At 35.3% G+C, this 16,527-nt stretch overlaps 1 protein-coding gene across 3 annotated transcripts in view; it reads left to right on the top strand.

Annotated features, from left to right (window-relative positions):
* LIN28B (lin-28 homolog B) overlaps nucleotides 1-16,527 on the top strand; it is a 133,876-nt gene that overhangs the window by 91,158 nt on the left and 26,191 nt on the right. The gene's annotated exons all lie outside the window — the stretch shown is intronic.

Below are 16,527 nucleotides of genomic sequence, written 5' to 3'. Positions count from 1 at the left end.
CTTCCTATTGGTCAAATTTAGTATATTTTGCTGGGGAATTATTTACTTCCTTCATGTTTTCTCATGTGCTCAGTCCCTTCTGACTTTTGGTGCCCCCATAGAGTGTAGCTCACCAGGCTCCTCTGCCCATGGAATTTTCCAGGCAAGAATAAGGGAGTGATGTGCCATTTCCTCCTACAGGGGGTCTTTCTGACCATTGATTGAACTCGACTTTTGCATCTCCTGCATTGGCAGATGGATTTTTTACCACTAGTGCCACAAGTATATATAGCCATGAAGTTGCAATAAGAGTCTCTTAATTATTTGAGTCTCTTCCATTTTGCATTATTTAATAATCTCTAGGATTTTACATTTTTATTTTCTCTCTTCCTGTTCAGGCTTCTTGAGGATTTACCTTTTCAAGGAATTAGCTTTTATCTTGTTTATAATTTCTGCTGCTTTTGTTGGTTTTCTTTACTTTCAGATCTTACAGTAAAAAGTCTTCAGCTTTTGTTAATTTTATTGTATTTTTCTATTTTCTGAAGTTGAGTATTTAACTTATTTTTAGTCATTATTTTTCTTAACAATAAAGATTTCACTTAAGTATTCCTTTAAGAGAAGCTTCACTGTGTTGCATAGTTTTGGGTATGAATTTCTAATTATTTTCTAGATAACTTAAAATTTTCATTTTAGTGTTCATTTTACTTTCTGGTGGTTTAGAGGGTAAAGAATCTTCCTGCAATGCCAGAGACTGTGGCTTGATCCCTGGATCAAGAAGATCCCCTAGGGACGGCAATGGCTACTCACTCCGGTATTCTTGCCTAGAGAATTCCATGGAGAGAGAAACCTGGTGAGCTACAATCCATGGGGTCGCAGCATGGGACTCGCCTGAGTGACTAACACTTTCATTGTCAAGGATTATTTCATTCATTGTTTTTCTTTTCTTTTTTTTTTTTTTTTTTGTTATTTCATTGTTTTTCATCTGGCTGGAGATATGTTGGTTACTGACCTTTCTGGTGTAAGTAATACGAACCAACTCATGAAGGCAGTGGTCACTGTACCAGCATTACATGGAAATGTTAGAAATGCAGATTCTCAGGCCTCATCAAGATTTACCTGAGGATGTGGACCTCAGGAATCTCTCTTTTATTTTTTAACAAACCCTCCTGGTAATTTTGATGTGCTCTGAAGTTTGCAAACCACTGTTTCCTCCTTAAGGAGGAAAAGAGGAAAGGTATTATCTCTTAATTTTATAATTCCAAGACTTGAAATAGCTTTAGACACATCTGAATTGAAGTGCTCAATCCACATGCCAGGAGGCACAGAATTAGCAGCAGTTCTAGCAGAAGCCCAGGATTGAGTCTATGGCCAGCCTGTAATGTGGGACTCTAATTTGTTAGGCAGAAGTCATTTGCCTCCCCTTGAGTTGAGGAGTGAGGTGAGCCCCTCCAAACCAGAAGGATTTAAAGTAGAGGAAAGAGAAGTCTCCAAAAGAAAACCAGAGTGCTATTATGAAAAGAAATGTTGGATGAGTTAGGCAAAAACAAGTGATATCCATAAAACAGTGCTATCCAAAGAAGCAGGTCTGCAAAGTGTTTGCTTCCGTTCTTCAACAACACTAGGAACTGGTGCCATAATGTAAAACATGCTACTTCCTTCACTGATAAAGTCATAGTGCAAAAACAAGGTTGCCTGTGCTAAATATCCTGTTCTTTATGTGTTTAGAAATTTACTACTGTAATTTGTTCACATATTTCTTTTCTTGTTTCCTTTCTCTCTTTTTAGAGCCCTTTTATTCAACCAATAGTTCCAAAATTGGCCTTTGAAGTTTCTTATCTTCTTTCCTTACCATTTCCATCTCCTGTCTTACTTTTTGTTGTAAGATTGTCCCTCTTGAACTTCCAGAATATTAAGTTCTCAGGTGTTACTTGCTCCCTTCACGGTACTTTCTATTTAAATTTAAAATTTAAAATCATGGTTTTAGTTCCAGACAGACTTTTCCCCCCCTGTTCTAAACTAACTGGTTTAGGTTAAAATTTTCTTCAGAGAAATTTCAGTGGGTGCGTTTTCTGAAGGTATATGTTTCTTTTACAGATTACATTGTCTATGTTTTTCTCCCTATTGTTTATTTCTCAGGTTTTTCTTCCCTCAACAAGAATACAGAGCTGCCTTTTAGCATTTCTTGTGTAGAGGCAAATCTCTGAGCTGTGAAAGGTATAGTTTCTGCTCTTCTGAGCATGTCAGTAGACTGAAAACATGACCCTTCTGCTAAGGGAGATAGGAAGATGAGGGGATGGAGGGCAGAGGAGAGAAGCTGTATCTTCCTCTGCTTACTGAAGAATATATTTATTTAATTTACCAAAGGAACAAAACACGAAAACACTTAGCAACAAATTTTAATAAGAAATATGCAGGACCTAAATAGAGAAAATGAATACTTTTGTTAGCATAAAAGAAAAGTAAACACGTCTAAAACCTATCCTGGATTATATTATCATTGTGTATGTGTTTGGGTACTATTAAAAGTGATAGTTTTTCCTTCTTTTATTTTTATCATCTTTTTTTCTAAATAGAGTTGATGTTAATAATTTTTCAAAGTATTTATGGTTTCCCATGTATGAAATGTTTTCCACCTACAAATAATTCTACTTCATCTCTGGTAATTTTTGGCATATCTAATTTTATTGCTCTTTCATTTGTTGAGTTCCTACATTTTGTTTCTGCCTTTGTTTCCTATATATCAGATAAATACTGATCTACATATATCAGATAAATACTGATCTACATTTTTTTTTTCCGGTTTATTTCTTTTAACTCTTAAATCCATCTAAAATTTGATTTGGAAATTCACCTAAAATAAAGCTTCATTCTAAATTTCCCCATACTCAGCATCTCTTGTTTGAACTCTTTCCATTAATTTATGAAGTCTCTTTTGTTACATAATGATTTCTTCTATTATTATTTCTGGTGTGTATGTTTCAGGACTCTAATTTTGTATTGTTTGTCTTGATTTTTCTTCAACCAGTTGTCTTTATTTCTCTGTATTTTTAATACCTTTTAATACCTAGAAAACAAATCTCCTTTATTACTGTTCTAAAATATTCTTGTAGCTCTTGGATGAACTTTAAATCTCTTTGTCAGGTCTTCCTGTCACTACCAAGAGAATACCACTGGTGTTTTGATAGGAATTCAAGTCATTTTATTCATTCCTGAGGTACAGGAATCCCAGCTTTACAATTGATAAATCTGAGGAACAATACTATAAGTAGAAATTTAAATTTTCATAATAGACTCATAAGTCTGATCATAGCTGTAAACTATTGCTTTATATACCTTGATCTGTTTTTTTCATGCTCTAAGAATTGTATTAATACAGTTATTAGATATTACTTTAATAGCAACAGCTTAATATCTTTCTATTTGTTAAAAATAGTGTACCTCTATGTAATAAGTGAATTTGGATCTCTGGTGTATTAGAAAGATGTTAAAGACGGAAGGGAGGGGACTTCCTGTGGTCCCATGGCTAAGACTCCCTGCTCCCAACGCAGAAGGCCTGGCTTTGATCCCTGATCAAGGAACCAGATCCCACATGCCGCAGCCGAGAAGCTCCCGTACTGCAACGGAGATATAAAACCCCATGTGCCACAACGCAGCCAAATAAATAAACAGACTTTTTTAAATAAAGGGAACAATAATTCTATAAGTACATGTTTATGTATAGCAGTTAAACTGTTAAAAGTAGAAACAGGAAAAGCAGATAAATATCCCATCAAAGACTGAAAATTATGGGAGTAACTGAAGGCTTCGTTTGTTTGTCTATTCTAGGTATATTTTATATAGGTAGATCTGTTTAATTAAATACTGAGTGATCCTTTACCCGCTCATTTTAAATTTGTATTTTCTTAAAAAATTAAAAAGGTATCACTTCTGCAAACACTTGTATGCTCAGTCATGTCCAACTGTTTGTGGCCCCGTGGACTGTAGCCTGCCAGGCTCCTCTGCCCATGGAATTTTCCAGGCAAGCATACTGGAGTGGGTTGCCATTTCCTTCTCCAGGGGATCTTCCCGACCCAGGGGCAAACACTTGAGCCATGCTTTTTAAAAATCACTCATTTTTTGGCTCAGGAAGGAAGTCGGAAGTCTTGTCGTGCATGGCCAGGCTCCTTTTCAAAGTCCAGTTGGTTGGATGCTAAGCAAAACCTGGCCAGAACTCAGATCTGTAAACTTTACCACATGCCTCCAAATGGTCAGTATACAATGTCCTTGCTATCTAATACTGCTGTTTAAAAAATCTGAAACTTCCATATTCTTTCATTCATGAACTGTTTTCCTTCTATTTGGCATTTTTTCATAGTTATAATTTTGATCAATACTAAGTGGATTCTAATGTTTTAAAATAACTTTTTATATTATCAGGTCAATTATAGGCCTCATTAATTTTTAAAAAATTTGTTTCTTAAGTCAGATATAGATCACCAAAATACCTGAGAAATGTTGATTAACCCCTTTGTTTTATTAGGAAATTCAATACATGGTATAAAATGTAAGGCTGTGTTGTACAAATGATGTAAAAGGTATGTAGGACTCATCTAGGGTAAGTAGGTATATCTAAGTGAAAAAAAATGCACTTATAATAGGAAGTTGTTAAGAGAGTAAATCTTCAAATTCTTATCACAGGAAAAATATTTTGTAACTCTGTAATAGATATTAACTAGCCTTTTGTGGTTGTCATTTCACAATATATAAAATGTTGAATCATATGTTATACACCTGAAACTACTGTAATGTTGTATGTAAATTATAACTCAGTTTTTAAGAAATAGATAATCAGGGGACACCTAGTTATAGTTGAATTCTTAAAGAATATTTTGTTCTAGCTTTGTGTTTAGTTTTCTCAAAGGACTTTTTTAAAAGTTTCAGAGAAGTGTGTGTCATAGAAAGATCAGAAGGCCATGAGACCTACAATCTGAGTTACTTTGACGTATAAAATCCATGAGAATAGGATCTGATATTCCTTATTTCTTATTGTATACCTAGTGTGGTATACAACTAGTGGTTGGTAAATATTTCCAATGTCTGTGTGTGGGTGTTTGTCTACATATGTATGTATCCATATTTACCTAAATATATGGTTCTTTCATAACCTGATAATTTTTAGTCATTAACCTATTTCCCGTTGTTACACATTTTCATCTTAACTGAAACCCATACCATATTCAAATTTCCTCTAAATAACTGCAAAATGTCCTCTTCAGGTGGTTTACTTTTAGATAATTAGTATCTAAGTGGTGAATTTGTGAATTTTTCCCTCTATATTTGTCCATTTTTGTATGTATGTATAGAAGCATTTATAAATTGAACTATTTTTCATTATGTAGCATCCTTCTCTATTCCTAGGAATATATTTTACTGTTCAGTTCAGTTCAGTTGCTCAATTGTGTCCGACTCTTTGCGACCCCATGAACCGCAGCACGCCAGGGGCCTCCCAGTCCATCACCAACTCCCGGAGTCCACCCAAACCCATATCCATCGAGTCGGTGATGCCATCCAGCCATCTCATCCTCTGTCGTCCCCTTCTCCTCCTGCCCTTAATCTTTCCCAGCATCAAGGTCTTTTCCAATGAGTCAGCTCTTCACATCAGGTGGCTGAATTATTGGAGTTTCAGCTTCAACATCAATCCTTCCTATGAACACCCATGACTGATCTCCTCTAGAATGGACTGGTTGGATCTCCTTGCAGTCCAAGGGACTCTCAAGAGTCTTCTCCAACACCACAGTTCAAAAGCATCAATTCTTCTGCGCTCGGCTTTCTTTCTAGTCCAACTCTCACATCCATACAGGACCACTGGAAAAACCATAGCCTTGACTAGACAGACCTTTGTTGACAAAGTAATGTCTCTGCTTTTTAATATGCTGTCTAGGTTGGTCATAACTTTCCTTCCAAGGAGTTAGCTATTCCAAGCTTATTCCAAGGAATAAGATATTTTTACTGTAAATGTCAATAAAATCAACATTCTTTGGTTAATATTTGTCTGATGTTCTAGTCTGCTAAAACTGCCATGACCTGATACAGAGATGGGCGGTTCAAATAGCAAGTTATTTCTCACAGTTCTAGAGGCTAAAAAGTCTTAAGGTCAAGGTTATAAAGATCAGGGCAGGTTTGGTTTCTCCTGAGGCCTCTGTCCTTGACTTGCAGATGGTGCCTTTCTTCACTATGTCCTCACATGCTGGTGTTTCTTCCTCTTCTTATAAGGGTACTAGTCATTTTGGATTGCAGTATCACCCATAAGACTTTATTTAACCTTGACTACGGTGGCTCAGAGGTTAGAGCGTCTGCCTGCAATGTGGGAGACCTGGGTTTGATCCCTGGATCGAAAGATCCCCTGGAGAAGGCAATGGCACCCCACTCCAGTATTCTCGCCTGGAGAATGCCATGGACGGAGGAGCCTGGTGGGCTACAGTCCACGGGGTTGCAAAGAGTCGGACACGACTGAGTGACTTCACTTTCATTTTCAATATATGTGTGTGTGTGTGTGTGTGTGTGTGTGTAATTTTATTTATTTATTATTTTTATTTTTGACTCTGCTGGGCCGTCAATGCTGCATTCTTTTTTCTCTAGTTGCAACAAGCAGAGGCTACTTTCTAAAGCTGAGTTGCATGGGCACCTCATTGTGGTGGTTTCTCTTGTTGGAGAGCATGGGTTCTTGGAAGCACAGGCTTCAGTAGTTGGGGCACATGGGCTTAGTAATTGTCCCTCACAGGCTCTAGAGCACAGGTGCATGGGCTTAGTTGCCCTGTGGCATGTGGGGGTCCTCCCAGACCAGGCATGGAACCCATGTCTCCTTCATTGGCAGGTGAATTCTTTACCACTGAGCCATCGGGGCAGCCTCTTGGAGGGGATCGGTTCAGTCGCTCAGTCGTGTCCCCGACTCTTTGCAACTCCATGGACTGCAGCATGTCAGACCTCCCTCTCCATAAGCAACTCCTGGAGTTTACTCAAACTCATGTCCAGTGAGTCACTGATATCATTCAACCATCTAATCCTCTATCATCCCCTTCTCCTCCCACCTTCAATCTTTCCCAGTATCAGTCTTTTCAAATGATGAGTCAGTTCTTCACATCAGGTGGCCAAAATATTGGAGTTTCAACTTCAGCACCAGTCCTTCCGATGAATATTCAGAACTGATTTCCTTTAGTATGGACTGGTTAGATCTCCTTGCAGTCCAAGGGACTCTCAAGAGTCTTCTCCCAGCACCACAGTTCAAAACCATCAATTCTTTGGCTCTCACCTTTCTTTCTAGTCCAACTCTCACATCCATACATGACTACTGGAAAAACCATAGCTTTGATTAAATGGACCTTTGTTGGCACAGTAATGTCTCTGCTTTTTAATATGCTTTCTAGGTTGGTCATAACTTTTCTTCCAAGGAGCAGGTGTCTTTTAATTTCATTGCTGCAGTCACTATCTGAAGTTGGAGGGGATACATAAGATCTAGTATAATTTCTTCCATCTCTTTCTTTTCAATCTATTTACATTATTTTGTTTTATATGTTCCTTATAAACATGTCTTATTTTTATATTTTTAAATCTGGTCTAACAATCAGTTTTTAAACTTGTACATATAGTCTGTACACATTTAATGCTGTTATTGATATATTTTTACTATAGGTTTTGTGCTGTCTGTTCACTCTGAATTTTTTTTTTTTATGTTGTTTTCCTTTCTCCTTTCGTTGATTGAAGTTTCAATCATTTACTCTTTGTTTCTTTCACCTTTCCCTCTCAGTTGTATAGAAGTTATACAATATATTTCTAGTCTTTTATGATTCCCTTGAAATTCTGCCATGCTTAACATAGTTATCAAAGTCTAAAGTTAGTCCACAGCTTAACTAAGGCTGATGTTCATCAGTAATGCACTGGTATAGTCATCATACTGTTTATTTTATTGATCATTCTGATTGACTAGTGTCCATGATGTAATAGTTGTTAAATATTTTTAGTATTTTTTCTGCTTTTGATTCCTTTTCATCAAACAATTATACTAGAGTAAAGCCTAGGAACTGCCTGCAAACCTTTAGGTTATGTTTCAATTTTTATTTTTTAACTTTGTAAATAATTGTTATCATTATTATAATTTTTATACTTTATCAGTCATTGTTACATACATGCTTAATGAATTGTATACTCGTTTTTTTTTACATCTCTGACTTTCCTTCTGGGATAATTTTTCTCAATATATATCTTTTAGAATTTTTCATAAGTACACCTGTTTGTAGTAAACTCTATTGTTTTTATCTCAGTATATCCTTATTTTACTCTTGATTCCTAAAAACTAGTTTCACAGGGTATGCATTTGTAACTAATGGATATTTTCTGTCAGCATTATAAAATATTATGATACTGATTCTTCATTTCCATTAATGTAGTTAAGATATCTGCCATCATTATAGTTGCTGTTTCTTTGCAGATTATTTTTCTGTGTAGCTGTTGGTGAAATCTTTTTGTCTGAGGTTTTTGCAGTTTCAGTGTATTATGTATAGATGTAGATTCATTTCTCTTTGTCTTGCTTAGTATAAGTAATAGTCCCTTAACCTGTATATTCCAAGTTTTTCATCCCTTGTGGAAAATTTTCAACCATTATTTCTTCAAATATTGCTTTCCTTTATTTTCTCTATGCTCTCTTTCTCTTCCTTACACATGTTTATGATGGACTTTAGACATTTTTACTCTTTTCTCAATATCTCTTAAACTCTCTTTTAAATTTTTAATCTTACCTGTCTATGCTGTATTCCATGCAATTTCTTCATATTTATTTTCCAGTTTACTAATCTAACCTTAAGCTGTGTCTAAGTGCTGTTTTTTAACTCCACTAAGGTTGAAATGTTAGCAGTATTGGTTTGATATCTAACAGTTCTATTGAACTTTATATTTTCAAATATACCTGGTTATTTTTGCTAGTCTCTTGTTGATTATTCTTTTTTATACCTTCATCTTTTATTTCTTTATAAACTTTGTCTCTAGCTATTTTATAAGCTGTTCTTTACAATTTAAGTATTTTAGAAATCTAACTTGGTGGTTTGTTGTTTCTACTGATCCTTACCTCATGGTGGTTTATTTCCTTGTGTCTCATCATCTTTGATTATAAGGGCATATGTGTTTGATTATAATCTATGGAAATAGTACAGGCTTAAAGTGAGAAAACTTTCTTCTAGAAGGAATTGTGTTTGCTTCTGCCTGGAACTATGGCTTTCCATAGCCTTGATCATTAACAGCTAATTTCAAAAATCTTTGCCTTGGTATAGAAGACAGGTGCTGCAGGGCCTATGACTCAGTCTAGTCACCTATTACAGCACTAATATCATTCATCCTTAGGGAAGCGCTGCGTTTCCAGCTTGCTTACAGCCCACTGCTCCTTGCTCTAACTTTATCTTTTTATTTGGGGAGGCTGTTACTTTTATTTTCTGCAAGCCCAGTATATATGATTTTTTAATTTGTGCATTGTTTAGAGAACCTGGTTGGTCATGTTGCTGGAAGCAGAAGTCCTTAATGTTCTCTTCAGCTGTTTCTGATCTACTTTTTAAAACATCCATTTAGTTTTTAGCTCCAATTACATATTCAAAAATTTCTAGGTATTCTGTTTATTTTTTTAATCTGTTTACATTTTGCTCATGATCATATTTTCAGTCCTTTGTTATTTCTGTAGATCAGAGGTTCTTTCTGAGCACAGTTCTATCACACAGAAGATGTTTGGAAATTTGTGGGGGAAATTTGGTTATTTTCTCTACAAATTGTAGTCAGTGATGGGAAAGGGTTTTTTTATTATTTCCTCCACTTTGGACGGTAACGAGAAGAGGTAGTTAACTATTGTGTAGGAATGTTAGATGATTTCAGTGTGTGTGGCAGTCTCAGGGGACCCACACATTGTCCTACCTACATTTTAGTATTGTCTTGATAAAGACTTTGTTTCATTGATTTAACTTCAATTTTTGTTGAAAATCAACTGGCTGCACAAAAGTAGCATGTTTATGGATTCTTTTCTTTTATAGTAACCTAGTTGTCCATCCTAGTGCCAGTATCACCCTGTCTTCTTTATTGTAGGAGAGTTGGGGTTGATTTTGCCCTGGCAGGGACGTTTGGCAATGCCTGGAGACATGTTTGGTTGTTACAATTGAGGAGGCGAGTTGCTCCTGGCATCTAGTGCTTAGAGGCTAGGGACGCTGATAAAAATCTTAGGGTACATAGGACAGCCCCCACAATAAGAATTTTCTGGCTTATTGGTAGAGTGCTGAGATTGATAAACCCTACTGTATCCTTGGGCTTGCCAGGTGGCTCAGTGGGTAAAGAATCTGCCTACAGTGCAGGAGACCCAGGTGACGCGGATTTAGGCCTTGGGTTGGGAAAACTGTATCTTTACAGTAACTCTTGAAATCAAGTGGTATTAGTCCTTCAACCTTGTTTATCTTTTTGAAAATTGCCTTGGATATTTAAGGTCCTCTGCATTTTATAGAAATTACAAATAAACTTATAAACTGAAAATTTGGTTGGGATTACATTTAATCTGTAGATGAATTCAGTGAGAATTTATATCTTAACCATTTTGAGTTTTTGGAATCATTAATCTGTATAACCATTTAAGCTTTCTTTTATGTCTCAGGAATGTTTTACAGTTTTTAGTATTAAAAGCCTTCCATATCTTTTGTTAAATTTTTTCTTGAGTATTTTATGTATTTGGGTGCCATTATATATGCTTTCCTTAAATTTTGTTTACAGTTTGCTGCTAGTATATAACAACATAATTGATTTCTTAAGTACTGTATTTATTAATTCTGTTATCTTTTGTAGATTTCCTTAGGATTTTATGTGTTAACAGTCATATTGTCTACAATGAAGATAACCATTTTCCCATCTTTATGCCTTTTATTTCATTCCTTTTTCTTGGTTTTATTTTTTATTTTTTCTCCTTAGGAGTGATGGACATCATTACCTTCTCATTCTTTGGAGGAAAGTGTTCAGTATTTCAATATTAATTATTTTGTGATAATCCTTCGCTAGCTTGAGGAAGTTTGCTTCTGTTTCTAATTTCTGAAAATCTTTAATTGGGAATAAATGTTGGATTTTATCAAGTGCTTTTCTGTGCATGTACTGAAATGATCAGCTGTTTTTATCTCCTTTATTAACATGACTTTTAAGTCAATTAATTGACTTTTCAATGATAGTACCAACAGATAATGTATTTCTGGGATAAACCTCAGTTGGTCATGATACATAGTCTTTTTTATATTACTGGATTCTTTTTGCTAATGTTTTGTTAATGATTTGTGTATTCATGAAGGACATGGGTATATAATTTTATTTTCTTATAATGTATTTGTGAGGCTTTGGTATTAGGATTATATAGATTTTATAAACAATTTCCCTCCTTATAATGAAAAAGATTTTGTAATATTGTATAATTTAAGATTTTTTTTCTTTAAATGTTTGATAGAATTCACCAGTAAAACTACCAGACTTGTTGAAAATTTTTTTACTACTAATTCAACTTCCTTAATAGATAGAAAGTATAATAGAGAGCTCCAAGGACACAGAACCAGATTTTTTAAAATAAAAAACTGATTTTGAAAACTTTTTTAAAATCAAACCTAACAATCTGCTTTTTATTTGGAGAACTGAGACTATTTGTATTTAATTATTGATATAGTTAGATGTAAGTCTACAACTTTGCTATTTGTTTGCTGTTTTCCTCTCTTTATTCTTTCCCTGTCTTTTTTTTTTTGCTTTATATTGTTTAATGTGCTGTAAAATGTAAGCACTTAGAAAAGGGTAATTTCATTCACTCCTATGTCACCCTTTGTGCCATTAGGTCATTCTTTGTCCTATTATGTCATATATTTACTTTAATATAACTTGTAAATTCCATAATTTAGTGTTATTACATTTGCTTTAGATTGATATTTATGTTAGAAATAAGTGAGAGTAGAAAATAGCATTTTATGTTTATATACACACTGCCCATTTCCATTTCCCTTCATTTCTTTGTATAGATCGAAATTTTCATGTGGTAGCATTTCCCTTGAGCCTGAAGAAATTTTTTCCTTTTTTTTTTTTTAGCATTTCTTCTTATGGAGGTCTGCTGGCCACAAGTTCTCTCAGGTATCTTTATTTTATCCTCAATTGTGAAGGATATTTTTAATAGATTCAAAATATTCAATTGAAAGTGTATATTTTTTATCTTACTACTTTGAAGATGTTTGTTATCTGGCCTCCATTAGTTCTGAAAAGGCATTAAATGTCATTCATTTCTTTGTTCCATGGTGTGAAATATGTCCTTTTGTTCCCCTTGCCTCTATATTTGGATTTTTAGTAGTAAGTATTATGTGCTAAGGTATGTTTTCTTTGCATTTATCATGTTTGGGGTTCTCTTGAGCATTTTTAATCTGTTGATCCAAGGTGTTTTTCATAAAATTTAGGAAATGTTTAGCCATTATTTCTTCAAGTATTTTTTTTCCTGCTCCAGTCTCTCCTTTTTTTCCAGGGTGGCTTACATATATAACATACTATTTCATATTATCTCACATGTCACAGACGCTCTGTTCATATTTTTCGGTTCTTTATTTTATCTGAAATCCAGTTCATATTCTTTTGCAGTCTGCTTTTCAAGTCACTGATTCTTTTTCTGAAATTTCCAGTCTGTGCAATTTTTGTTCTAGCTACAGTTTTCAGTTCTAGAATTTCTAGTCAGTTTATTTTGTTTATCTTCTTGCCAAGATTCCCCATTTTTAAAAATTCAGCATGTCTTTCTTTTCCTTTATGTTGCTGAACATATTTCTCATAGTTGTGTTGAGCTCTTTTATTTCCAACATTTGGGTCTTTTGAGTGTCTTTTGTCTGCCTTTTTTCCCCCTGCTTCTTTATATGTGTAGTAATTTTTTTTTTTTTTAATGCAGAATGTTGCTGCTGATAGTTGTAGGAACTCTGGGTTTTTAACCTTCTTTAGAAGATGTTGAGTTTTCTTCTGGGCAGTTGAATTACTGTTAGTTTTTTTTTTTTTTTTAATTCTGCCAGCCTTGTTTTTATTCTAACTTAGTGTTGATCTATTTTGGTTTTGTGTTTAGTCCTAGGATGCAGCCCTTCCTCTGGGGTATGCTCCTTATTCCTAATGTTTTAGGATCTCAATTGAATGCCCAAGGTACTGGATTAAAAATCCAGTGTGGTCTTACTACTTTGTCTGTGTGGAACTCCTGTCTTAAAGCACTGTGTGACCTTGGGTATCTGCTTATATTTCCACAAATAACAGCCTCCTTCTGCTGTGCTTAGTAGACTTACTCTGTGTATGGGGGTAGGGGATGCTCTTTTGCATAGATTTCTTCTATCCAGTGGTCTGTTCCACAATTTCAACTGCTTTGTAAACCTTTAACTCAAATCCTTAATTCTTCTGCTCATTGACATTATTGTGCTATGCCTGGGTTCTGTCTCTCTGACTCTTAGTCCCAAGTCCACTTGAGAAGCCAGATCACACATGATGCTTACACTGAATGTTACCTTTCCATAAAGCATCAGGTTTTCACTGCCAGTTGTCCCATCCAGTGCCTGTAAACAGCTACTTCATATATCTTTTTCACTTGTTTAGCTTTTTACTGAAGAAGAGCAAGTCTAGTGAGTCTGTCATGGTTAGAAGCCTACTGAATCTGTAAAATTATTTTCTGTAACACAGAGATTTAAAAATTGCACATAGAAATTATTTATTTGGGAGTTGTAGGTTGTTATCAGACCTACTGTGATACTGTCTCCAGAAACAATTTTTCTATAAGCTCTTGTATTATCATCTTATTTTCCAGTTTATCAGCTATTTCTTGTCACCTGTTAAAAGGCATGGTTTCCAAGGTCTTTTTATATACTTGACACTGAATTTATGTCTTGAATTTATGAGGCAGAGTTGAAAGATGTATGTTTTCTGCTGTACTTCAGCACGATTGTCTACCACGTTACAGCATGGGGAATGGGATACTGCAATTATAAATAAGGTGTAGCTCATTTAAAGAGTATTATTTTCTCATATTTTATATGTTGATTTTTTTCACACTTGCCTTGATATGTTACGTTACTTCAATTATGGTCATTGTCTTTCTCATTGTGTATAGTATATTCACACTAATTTTTTTCTAGTATTCCTCTGTACCTCTTTCTCATTTTTCTTTGCTTGTACAGAATGACTTCTCTTAAGTTCAGATTTATTTCTCATAAACAAGTATCATCCACTGACAATTTTACTATGTCATCTAGTGTGGTTTTGTTACTGCATTTTTTATTGAAATATATATTACTTTACTATTAATTACTTTTTCTCCTATAATTTATACTTTGCATATATGTATTTATAAATATATGGTACATAATGTGTATGTAGATTATATTAAATTTCTTTCATGAAAAGAATAGGGGCATTACAAAAATATTTATTATAAAAAGTAGATATGGGCCTGATAAAAACCATTGCTTTAAACATATCAGAATGTATTTATTTTACAGTTTGAATCTAACCAATGCAATATCTGAGCTCTCTGGGTCTGATTCTACTGGATGGTTCATGGTACCCTATTTCCCTTTTGTTTTTCATTATTTTTTTAACCAATCATATTTCTTGGACTTTTACCTGTAGGAATTCTTTGGCTCCTGGCTTGAAAAATGCATTTTTTCCCGGGAATTTTTTGTTTGGCTGGAGACGTTTGTACCAACTGGGAACCATTTTATAAGACATGCTCAGCTCATGCCACATCTCCACATGAGCTGCAATCTGGGTTGTGGTTATCACTTCTCAAGGGAGATGTGTTTCTCTTCCTCCCAGCATCATGTTGGGGGGTAGGAAAAGTTTCCATGCCATCCCCTTCTTCAGGGCAAGTTTACTTTTCATGTATCTTTTCATTGTGGGTTTAGTTTTGAGGGGGTTCCGGCTCTTGGGACAGGATCTCCTCTGACAGCCCCAACTTCCGGGCAGATCCTGGAGTTTGTTTCCTGCCCGTCTGCTTCATCATCCCCCGTACAAGGTCAACGCTTAAGGTTGGCAGGGTTCTGTGGATGCCTCCAGGGCGAGAGTGTTTCAATGCTCCACTTACTGCCCTGGTTTCCTGTTTTCACTTCCTTTTTGACTTCTAAGCATTCCTTATTTTCTTGCCTGATCAGTAATGCATCTCAAAAGATGTTTTAAAAATATTTTGTCCAGTATTTTTAGTCATTTTTGGTGGTATGGTCAGAGTATTTTTATATGCTTTACTTTGAGGGGAATATAATTCGTTATGAGGTTTTTGGTATGGTTGATTCAAAAAATTTTATTTTTGCTAGTGTTTTTAAAATTTTTTATGTCATTTTTCTTTCTCTTTTTGTGAATTTCCTGTTTGTGTGTGATTGTGTTTTCTTTCTTTCTTTTTTCCCCCTGCTTTTCTATTAAATTCTGGTGATTTTCCAAAAAAGTGTACAGCTTTGGAAAGGGCTTTTTCTCCACTCTCTGACAGACTTCTACTTCCTAAGATATATACATGTTTGACTCTCAGGAAGTTAAGTTTGATACTGGCACTGCAGTTCAATTTTAGATCCTTAATTCTTTTATTTTTATTGTGTATTCTATCTGAGGCTTCTCACTATTGCCTGATTGCTAAATCCATCAACCTATTATTTTAATACCTCATTTTATTAGCCACTTTCTCCACTGCAAAACTATTTTCATTTTTAACTGGGGAAACCCTTCTTTTCTTGCCTTCCTGCTGTCAACAGAAAAAAAATTGCACATAACTCTGAAGTTTTAGGTTGTGCAATTTTTTTCAGTCAACACTGCTACCCCTTTAACAGTTTCTTCTTAGACACTTCGCTGGTTCTTCCACCTGAAAATTATAAATAGAAGTATCTCTGAAAACTTTGTCTGCAGATCTGTTCTCACTCTTCACATTTTGCTGGTTGACCTCTGTCCTGTAGTTTAAACTACCATCTGTCCTTTCAATGGTGTCTGCCAAATCGATGACTTCAACCTTAGCACCTCCTCAAGTTTCAGAATAGCAGTACCTCCAGAATGCATGTCAACTGACAGATAACTTTTAGTTCTTCCACTATGACTTTTTTGGAAACTCCTTTTTAAAAATTACTGATTTATTTTGCTGCATTGGGTCTTAGTTGCAGCACATGGGATCTTTCATTCTGGCACACAGGCTTAGTTACCCCCCAGCATGTAGGATCTTAGTTCCCCAACCAGGGATGGAACCTGAATCCCCTGCACTGGAAGGTGGATTCTTAACCACTGGACCACCAGGGAAGTCTCTGGTGGAGAAACTCCTTATGTAGTTTTTACTGAAGCTTAGTCAGAAGTCCGAAAGACTTGTCAAAAGATGAGGAACTTGAGCTGAGTTGGTAGTTTTTGCCCAGGAGATGAGGCTGCTGCCTCGGGTTATCTGACAGCCTGGTAGGTGCCTCTTCCTCTGCAGTTTTGTGGTACTCTGCAGGCTACATGATAGTAACGACAGTACAGAAAGTAAAGTAGGTGGGAATGCATGCCTTTCTTTCTTTTTTT

This window comes from Odocoileus virginianus, chromosome 19 (genome assembly GCF_023699985.2).
Source record: "Odocoileus virginianus isolate 20LAN1187 ecotype Illinois chromosome 19, Ovbor_1.2, whole genome shotgun sequence".
NCBI lineage: Eukaryota > Metazoa > Chordata > Mammalia > Artiodactyla > Cervidae > Odocoileus > Odocoileus virginianus.
Note: the sequence above shows the minus strand (reverse complement) of the source record. Positions and strands in the feature narration are given on the sequence as shown.